Here is a 10,376-nt window from a genome sequence, read left to right on the forward strand (position 1 = left end):
GCGGCTCTCCTCCCCATCAGGATTTGTAAAACAAAATTACAAATTACTAGAGACATTGTTCGGGGTATTTCTCTAGCATGACACCCCTAATACCTCAAGAAAAATTGAAGAACAAACTGGTGTGATGTAATTTTGCACAAAATAAAACCAAAACAAAGTTTGTTTGGAGTTCGTTTCTGGAGTCCGGAAGAGCTTGACAAAGCAAACTTTCCGGAAAAAGTTGCGATTACATAACAGGTAGGTGTGCTCTGTGCCTCCGCATACTTCTAAAATCCTTCATTCGAATCTAAGGCCTTGTCCCAAATGGCACACTTCAGATGCACTTTTGGTCTTGTGGACTTGCAATGGCTTCCGTCTGTCCATTGCGTCTATGAGATTGTGGCGTCACATTTGTTTTTTCACAAGGGTGCTCATGTAATGGAGACCAGTTAATAGCTCCCGTGAGAGATACGCTAGGGGTTGCGGCCTTTAGCCTTCTTTGTTAAAGTGTCCGACTATCATGCTGGCAGACCCAGGTTCGAGCCCCGCTTATGAACCGGAGGGGTTAAATTGGTGCCGTGACCCGGATTGAGTGAGGGTCAGGGGGTGAGTATAAGAGTCCAGCTAGTAGTTGCTGTGCGAGTAAACCTCACTCCTCTGATCTCAAGAGATGCTGTAGCGACTGACGCTAGGGGTTGCAGACTTTAGCCTCCTTGTTAGAACGTCCAACTCTCATGCTGGTGGACCCGTGCTTGAGTCCCGCTTGGAGCGGGCGGTTCGAACAGGAGGGGTTACACTTGCAAGCACCCCCTTTGTGGTCGTTACGTGCTTACTGGTGCAAACTCCACAGCAGACTTCTACCCATCAGTCAAAGTGCCATTACGTCACAAAAATGTGGACCCTTAGAAAGACCAGAAGTGTTTCCATTTGGGACAGTGCATATTTTGTTTCAATGAGATTCAAAGTGAATCCTTCTGAATTGGCAACGGTTGCTTTTGAGTTAATTAAAAAACCTATGAATTATGAGTTGATTTGAATCGTGTCTCACCAACTGCTACAAGATAATGCTGCACAACCAGGTGTAGAGCTGCACCTCATTTTCTTCATTTTCTTCTCAGTATTTAGTAATAGTATGTAAGGAATAATGTATGCCCAACCATTTGTTTTTTTTGCAGAATAAACCCAGACAGAATGATCAGGCCTTGCATCACTCTGAAGGGGTTTATTCTGCGATAACAACCGGCTGGGTGTACATTATCCCGCTTATTACACGGCTAACAGTTACTTGTCTCAAGTAAATTAGACACAAAATATTGTCTTGTGTTTAAATATTTTATTAGGTCTTACTCAAAGCTTCTGCGAAGAAAAACAGTTCCTAACTGCTTTAAGCCTTTATTGCTTTAAGCTGAAAAGATTGTTTTTTACCATAAATGTTGAAATAAATAGCCCATGATTTTTTCACCCTCAATTCATAAGTGTATATAATGTATAACATTCTTCTTTTAAATGAATAAAATCAGAGTCTTATTTACAAAGTCGGGCTAATCCAAGCTTTGGCAGTAGTTGTTGCTCTGTTTTTGAAGTCCATAAAAAATGCATCTGTCCGTCAAATAACATGCTCCACACGGCTCTGGGGGCTCTTCTGAAGCGAATCGATGCGTTTATGTGAGAAAAATGTCCATATTTAAACCGTAAAGCTCCAGCCGATCGCCTTCCATGGAAAAAAGAGTTGAAAGTGCCTTCTCGCAATTCAAGATACGTACGGCCTTTTGAACTGCAGAGGCACTTTCAACACTTTTCCCATAAGTTGAATACGTAATACGATTGGACGAAATGGACTTCAAAAACAGAGCTACATCTACTGTTATTAAAAAGCTTGGATTAGCCAGGACTTTTTAAATATTTTATTTGTCTGAAAGAAGAAGGTCATATACACAAAGGATGACTCGTATGGAGCTAGAAATATGACTAAATGATCTGAATTTGAATTGTATAAATCTGAATTATTGACAAGTGTAATCTAAAAAAATTGAATATTATGTTGCATTTTACATAGTCCTGAATTTGAATTTTTAAAAAATGTTGAATATAAAACCTTTGAAATTGAACACATCTGAAATGTTTTTATGTCGAAATTGTTTAGACATGTATTTTCCAACAGCAGATATTTTGTTCTGAATTAATCGACCTGAAATATTCAGTTTTTGAAAATACAGATTCAAGATTTCAGATGAAGAAGAAATTCAGATCATCAAATTCAATATTCTAAAATTCAGATCATCAAATTCAATATTCTAAAATTCAGATCATCAAATTCAATATTCTAAAATTCAGATCATCAAATTCAATGTTCTAAAATTCAGATCATCAAATTCAATATTCTAAAATTCAGATCATCAAATTCAATATTCTAAAATTCAGATCATCAAATTCAATGTTCTAAAATTCAGATCGCAGAAATTCAGATCTTACAGAAATAGGCCAGAGGTCATCAGGGAAGAGTAAAGGATGTCAGAAAAATCCTGAAAAGTCAGAAAGTTTTCTTTTGGGGGTGGGGGGTGAAGTTGTTAACAATAATAATGGGAAATGCTCTAATGATGCGTGACCTATTTTTAACAGTCTATGGACTTGACATTCACAGATCACTGTAGCCCTCAGTTCAAGCAAAAGGCAGAGCTCACAACATGAACCAATCACCTCCGCTTTACAGCACGAGAGAAATCATGAATGAACACACAGGGCTGACTGTAAGGGCTCCACATTATCTTTGTCTGGGACAAATCAAAGAGGGTTTTACTTTCCCGACAGGACAAATAAAACATTAAAATAACCAGATAATAATTTATTTATTATTATATTCAATGTAAACAGCGACTGATAATGGAGTGTATCTCTGGTAAAAAAAAGTCGCGTTGAGGCTGGCGCTGCCTGTCTCTTTGTGAGACATTCGTGGAGAAATCAAAACAAGTGAGCAGCAATCTAAACGATTTCAAATACATTGCAATCGTGAATTGTGTGGCATAATTCATTATTAGGTACTTACATTTTAGACTCAAAAAACTTATTTTGTTCTATTTCAACTATGATTTCACTGACGAATATAGTTCCAAAGGAACAACACTCAGCGCGGTGTTTTGAACTGAATGAATCAGCGTTTTGAATGAATCATTTGAATGAACGACTCAATGACTCACTCATTAAGACGATCACTTGCTGCCACCTATTGGCGGTTTAGTTTCATGTTTAAAAGTATCATTGCATTTTTTTATTTGTATATTCAAACATTTAGAACATCAATCTCATAACATTATTCATTGCTGTTTTATTTTTGCAGTTTAAATTAATTAATTTGATTGGTAAAAGCCCTAGTGTCTTACTAATATAACTGCATTTATTAATCAAATGTAAGAATTGAACATGAAATGCATACATTTAATAAGATTTAAAAAATGGCCTTTATAAAATGACATAACGCCCTGGGGTAAATATCACAAATATGCAGATTTAATTAGGCCTATGTAAAAGCTGATAGAACACTGATGAGAATATTATTTCAAAATCAATATATGTATACCACCAAAAATCCCCCCAATACACTGTACAGTACATAAAATTTACTCTGTACTCTACCTGATAGGCCGGATTTTGAAACTTGTTTGCAGGTATGTATTTGAGGGTATAGGGGACGATTTCAGATTCAGCCCAGGTCTGTTCAACAAAATAGTAGTCTTATAGCAGTAGAAGACTACCGCTTCTTAAACTGTACTGGGCAGGTCCTAGATCAGGCAACTTTTCTGTGCAACTTAATGTGTTTCACAAAAAAAAATGTTTATCTGATATATAAAATATTAATCAGTACCCAACCTTATTTAATTGTGCGGTAAACCCAACCCGATCACACGAAAAATGAGAAATCTAGCCGAAATCTCTTTTTCTGTGCATTAATCTAAAATAAACAAAAAGTATAAAGGGGTTGTTTGATCTTTTCTCTTTATTCCATTACAAATAGGAAATGAAATGATCAGATGGTGCTCCGTTGGATTTTTCTGACATCCTTTACTCTTCCCTGATGACCTCTGGCCTACTTTCTGTAAGATCTGAATTTCTGCGATCTGAATTTTAGAATATTGAATTTGATGATCTGAATTTTAGAACATTGAATTTGATGATCTGAATTTTAGAATATTGAATTTGATGATCTGAATTTTAGAATATTGAATTTGATGATCTGAATTTTAGAATATTGCATTTGATGATCTGAATTTCTTCTTAATCTGAAATCTTGAATCTGTATTTTCAAAAACTGAATATTTCAGGTCGATTAATTCAGAACAAAATATCTGCTGTTTGAAAATACATGTCTAAACAATTTCGACATAAAAACATTTCAGATGTGTTCAATTTCTAATGCTCTATATTCAACATTTAAAAAAATTCAAATTCAGAACGATGTAAAATGCAACATAATATTCAGTTTTGTTAGATTACACTTGTCAATAATTCAGATTTATACAATTCAAATTCAGATCATTTTGTCATATTTCTAGCTCCATAGACTCGAGGCCGAGGGTGAGTAAATCATGAGTAAAACACCTTGAAGTCTTCTTCCATTGAAACCCGTGGAGGTTAAGTGTTTCAGTGTTTCACGTCACAATATTCTTTGTTTAAATAATTCACTCCCGAAGGCATACGCAAAAAAGGGCCTGGTTGAGTTGCATTAGTAGTATGTTGAAACTCAATGTTATAATGTGTGATGTTTCCGAAAAACTCTCAAAGTGACCAACCACAACACACTGGTCCAGCTGACCAATCAAAGTACCGGTACATTGTGCTTTTTGGAAGGAGACAGAAGCAAGACTTCTGACAGAAAAGTGTTACAGACAGAATGGGAAGAGAGGGACTGCAACAATATAAAGCATGAATCCCTATTCAAGTCGAATTCAAACAAAATCAAGAAGGTCCTTGTTAATGAGGTTTTGCGTTAAGTATTTTTATATATTCATAATAGAATGTCTTTTAAACATTTGGAGACTGACCAAGTAGGCTCATACACAGTTCCTTTTATTGATCCGCTTCTCCTCCACTTCCAGGCGGGTGCGGTATTGTCAGATCCACAGCCATCCGAATGCTCTATCACTGTGATGAAAGAGACTATGGAGCGTTCCCTAGGAAACAGGAAAACAGAAGCAAGAGATGCCGGCTTTGAATCCTTCCCATAATCCATAGCTCAGCGGAGAGCAGAGTTTCAGAGCATTACATCCCCAGCAGGCTTTGCATGATGTACAACAGGGCTCTCTTGCGCCGATTTAGGCCAGCGAACAATCGCACATGGGCACGCTGACGTGAAGAGAGGGCCTGTCACTGTTATTACCTGTAGCAGGAAACAAAATAAATAAGCACACTGGATGGATTCTCTTCTTAGTCAAGGAGGATGTGGCGGCTCATGCCTGGTGAGGCATTATGGGGTTTAAGTAACAGGCACCTTAAATGTAGCCTTTTGAGAAGAGCTCTCCTCATTTCCTGTCAGTGTGAGTGTTGTCATTACTTCTCTCCTTTCAGGGACAGCGTTCCACCATCCAGCACAGAAGAGAGCAGGAGGGACATTTTGATGTGTGGCACACCAATAAGGGTCCTGATGGTCATGAAAATGAAAGGGAATTGTTAAAGTCATGAAAAAGCCACATATTTTTCTAGTTTTTCTCTGTTCCATAATATTGCATCAGCTAGATATAGTGCCTGGAGTAAAACTTGCCCTCAAGCCATTGTGATAGCATCAGCCTGTCTGCTGAGGGTCTTATTGGAGACATTTGTACACTAGTAAGTGTCCTTGTTGAAATCAATTTTTTGGACATACACCTTGAAATCTGCTTGGCCGATCACTAATAAAAGGAGTCAATATAAGCAAGTAATGAATTAACTGGGAAGGTCAGAGGAAAACTCATTTCAATTCATTGATCATTAAATATCATTACAGTTTAAAAGTTTGGGGACATTAAGATTTTTTAGTGTTTTGAAAGCTGCTTTTATTTAATTGAAAATATAAGCAATTGAAAATATTGATCCATATATTTTAATATATAATATATTCGTGTGATACAAAGCTGAATTTTCAGCATCAAGTGTCACATGATCCTTCAGAAACCCTTCTAATAGAGTGGTAAAGGTATGAATTGACTGTAGGCCAAAACACAGAAACGAGTTAGCATTTTAGCTCTTCCAGTTCTATCGCCCCAAAGTCATGGGGGTTTTTAATGGAATTTTGTTTAAATGGCTGAAATAAGGTGTGTGGTGAACAGGCGTGTTTACATTTTATTCTTCAACTTATAATACCTCAGTAGCCCACTCATGATTTTTTTAAGCTTTTACGAGTCTTGAAAGAGGCGTTTGCTAACAAGTGGCTAAATGGGACTACAGAGGCAGTCGGGGAGATTAAACGTCATCACGCTGAATAGGTCAACTCAGTCCACATTTACAGCCTCATTATGCTTATAATTGCGCTCTTATAAACTATTCTAACTGAAACTTTCTGGGGAAATGTTTTAGTGATGTGACATTTAAGTCGCGGACCGTGTTCGTTAATGGATTACCTTTAGCGTGCCTTTTGGCTTAAAAATTCATAAAATGTGTTTATTTGTGAAAACTATTTTGATGGACAAAACATGCAAGTATCATAAAATTTTGTTGCTCATAGAGCTTTTTTTTTTAGCAATAATCCAAAAGCCTATGGGAAAATTAGAATTTTCTCGAGGGAACCATTTCGATGCTAACTGCCAGTTGAACTACAAAGTGACATCATACCTGCACCACTATATATAGTGAATTGCTGCTCAAGAAACATTTATTATTATTATTATTATTATTATTGTCAATGTTGAAAACATTTGTTCTGCTTAATATTTGGGGGGAAACTGACTTTTTTCAGGATAGTTGGATGAATAAAGTGCAATTGAACGGTAATTATGTCTTTACTGTCTCTTTTTCATCCTTGCTGGATAGAAAAAAGAAAAAACATAGCTTACTGAATTACTGAACTTTTGAAAGATACAGTAGTGTGTAATAGAAGAAATATTGGTAACAAAATATGAATTTTTTTGTTTGTTGGGTTTGTTTTAGTCTTGCATATCATAAAACAAAAGTCTCATTATCTTATACTAGACCATTTACACAATACCATAATTGGATTTGTGAGTCTAGGCTTACAAGCAATAGACTCGATAACGTCAAGTTAGATTAACATTTTTTGAAGGCTTGAATTCTGGGATATATAGTCTATGAATGTTGGCAGTTGTTGAGTACTTGTCTCAGTTATAGCCTGTAAATGTTACTGACTCACAGGTTGAAATATTTCAATGCAAGACTCAGAGTCAGACGCTCGCTGTCTCATCCCCTCGGCACTGTGAAGTTGTAAAATTAAAAAATTATTCAGAGGGTGTGCAGAATAGCTCTATTTCCCCTGAACCATTGCAGTGATTAAGTGTTCAATATGTACCAAAGTTTCATTTTCAGTGTGCCGCCTCACACTGTGGGATTATAATCTAATGTGGCATGAAAATAGGTCTTCAGTTTAACAATGTGATTCGTTTTTACGCCAGGGCAATATGGCAAGAACTCGAAACCCATCTCTCTTTCGTGCTGTTGACACATCCATGAATTATAACCCCAAAATGCAGATTTGGCACAAAATCAATTTCTGTGAAGACAAAAGTTAAACAAAAGGATCATTGTTCCACTGCAGATGAAATTATTCATGAAGGGAAAATGAATTTTTGTCAGGATTCATTTCGGACTGAACAGTGTTGTTAGCGTAATAGGCATCTGTGAATGTCAGACACTACACCTTTATGCCAGACCTGATTACATCAGAGTTATTTCTTTCCAAAATGACCAATAGTGTCTTTTCAGTTAGAGGAAGTGCCTGGGTCACCCCCTAAAAATGTACATAATGCTACCAATTCTATGTGTATGTATGCGTGATTAATAGCATCCAAAATAAAAGTTTGTGTTTACATAATACATATGTATAAACTGCGTATAATAAGCATGTATATATAAATACATACTCCTTCATGTATATATTTAAGAAATATTGTATTTACTGTGTATATATTTATATAATGTATCTTTTCTAAATATTAATATTTTATATATAAATAACACATTTTGCTTAAATATATTTGTGTGTGTGTATGTGTGTGTGTGTGTGTGTGTGTGTGTATATATATATATATATATATATATATATATATATATATATATATATATATATATATATATATATATATATATATATATATATATATATATAATGTAATTATCTAATCAACCAATCACAGGTCAGTTGCTTCAATGCATTGAAGACCCCACCGGTTACCACTCATCTCCACTACAAATAGGAAAAAGAGGCTACAATTTTTACGAAATCACCAAAATTGGACAGTTGAAGACTGCAAAAATGTTGCCTGGTCTGATGAGTCTCGATTTCTGTTGAGACATTCAGATGGTAGAGTCAGAATTTGGCATAAACAGAATGAGAACATGGATCCATCATGCCTTGTTACCACTGTGCAGCCTGGTGGTGGGGGTGTAATGGTGTGGGGATGTTTTTTTGGCACACTTTAGGCCCCTTAGTGCCAATTGGGCATCGTTTAAATGCCACGGCCTATCTGAGCATTGTTTCTGACCATGTCCATCCCTTTATGACCACCATGTACCCATCCTCTGTTGGCTACTTCCAGCAGGATAATGCACCATGTCACAAAGCTCAAATCATTTCAAATTGGCTTCTTGAACATGACAATGATATATATATATATAATTATACAAAGTACCAAACATATACACAAACTTTTATTTTGGATGAGATTAATCATGATAAATCAATTGCCCTGCACTAATATAACATATTTTTGCCGGTCATTTTATTTTTAATGTGAAATTTGAACGTTTTTTAATACTTAAACATTTTAGTAGATTTAGGTATAAGTAGATGGAGGTATAACGGAGGCCAGCTTGTAGTTGCTGTGTGAGTAAACCTCACTCCTCTGATCTCAAGAGATGCTTTAAGTGACTCCCTTTAGCCTCCATGTTAGAGCACCCAACTCTCATGCTGGCGGACCAGAGTTCGAATCCCACTTAGAGCGGTACATTATCATATGCAATAGTGATGAGAATTGGGGGGAGTGGTATGTGTGCTTAATTGTTCTGAAAGTATGTGAAAATGAGGAGGTGGTGAAATGAGACATTTCAGGTTGTCACAGTCAGAGGAACACAATCTCTAAAGGTCTTTGATATTAATCAGAACGAGACGGTTATTAGAGCATGCAAGCTAAAGGTTACATAAAGCTCCCATCAATATCCCATGATACGTCCACACAACATCCACTCTGTGAGCGTCACAGTAATTATTGACAAAATAAGACATCATTGGCACATTTTTTTCCAGCACAATACAGCTCAACCTGTCAGTGATGTATTATGATAACTTATTGCCTCTATCAGGCTCAGATCAGAAACTCTTGTATGTCCCTAAGCCATAGTTCATAACTGTTTCATTGCCTTTCACTATACAACAACTGCTGATTAAACGCAGATCACTCCCCACGTTGCCTTTTGTGGTCCGTGAGAATGTATTTCATTTATGAGATACTTTACCTAGCAACTATGGACAGACTCATCTATAACAGTTGATACTGTAAATGCAAAATTCTTCTCCATCACAATAAACTCTACAATATATTGACCAGTTTATTTTACCAGTAAAAAGTGCCCGTCCATGCAACTGAATTGCTTGTTTCAAAATGAAGACTCCTGTTATTTATTAAAGCATTTGTCTCCCCTCTAGTGGTCATGATTCACCTCAATGTAAATTCATCCACAAAACTCCACAGTTGCACATGCTGTGAATTTTATGCTGGGCGGGGGGCTAGGAATATGAAATTGTCCAGCTATGACTTTTTGTTTCACATGAATATAAATATGAGGAAACACAAAAGTGATAAAATAGCTAAAGCATTGACAATCCCCATTTCCACCAGCAGGGCAAAAATGAAGAAGTTCCAAACAATTAAAGATGTTACGAATGTGCCTGGAAGAGGACATGTCTGCGCTGTGAGGAGGAGAAAGACTCCCCAAGGATTACAGCTGGATAGTTGCAGAGATTGGTTGAGATAAAGGGTCAGAGAGCCAAAAAAAAAAAAAAAAAAAAAAAAAAAAAACTACATCACTGCATGTTGTTTTGGAGGGTTTAACAAAAAATTCAAAAAACAAAATCCTCCTCGTTTATCCAAAACCAAATTGCAGCGCATTCAGTTGTCAGACATGATTGGAACTTCAAAAAGAACCTTTTTCTGCTGTCAGATGGGAAAAAAGAGCTTTTTGGAACTAAGGAAACCCACCAG

The sequence above is a fragment of the Pseudorasbora parva genome, chromosome 24, assembly GCF_024679245.1.
Source record: "Pseudorasbora parva isolate DD20220531a chromosome 24, ASM2467924v1, whole genome shotgun sequence".
Lineage (NCBI taxonomy): Eukaryota > Metazoa > Chordata > Actinopteri > Cypriniformes > Gobionidae > Pseudorasbora > Pseudorasbora parva.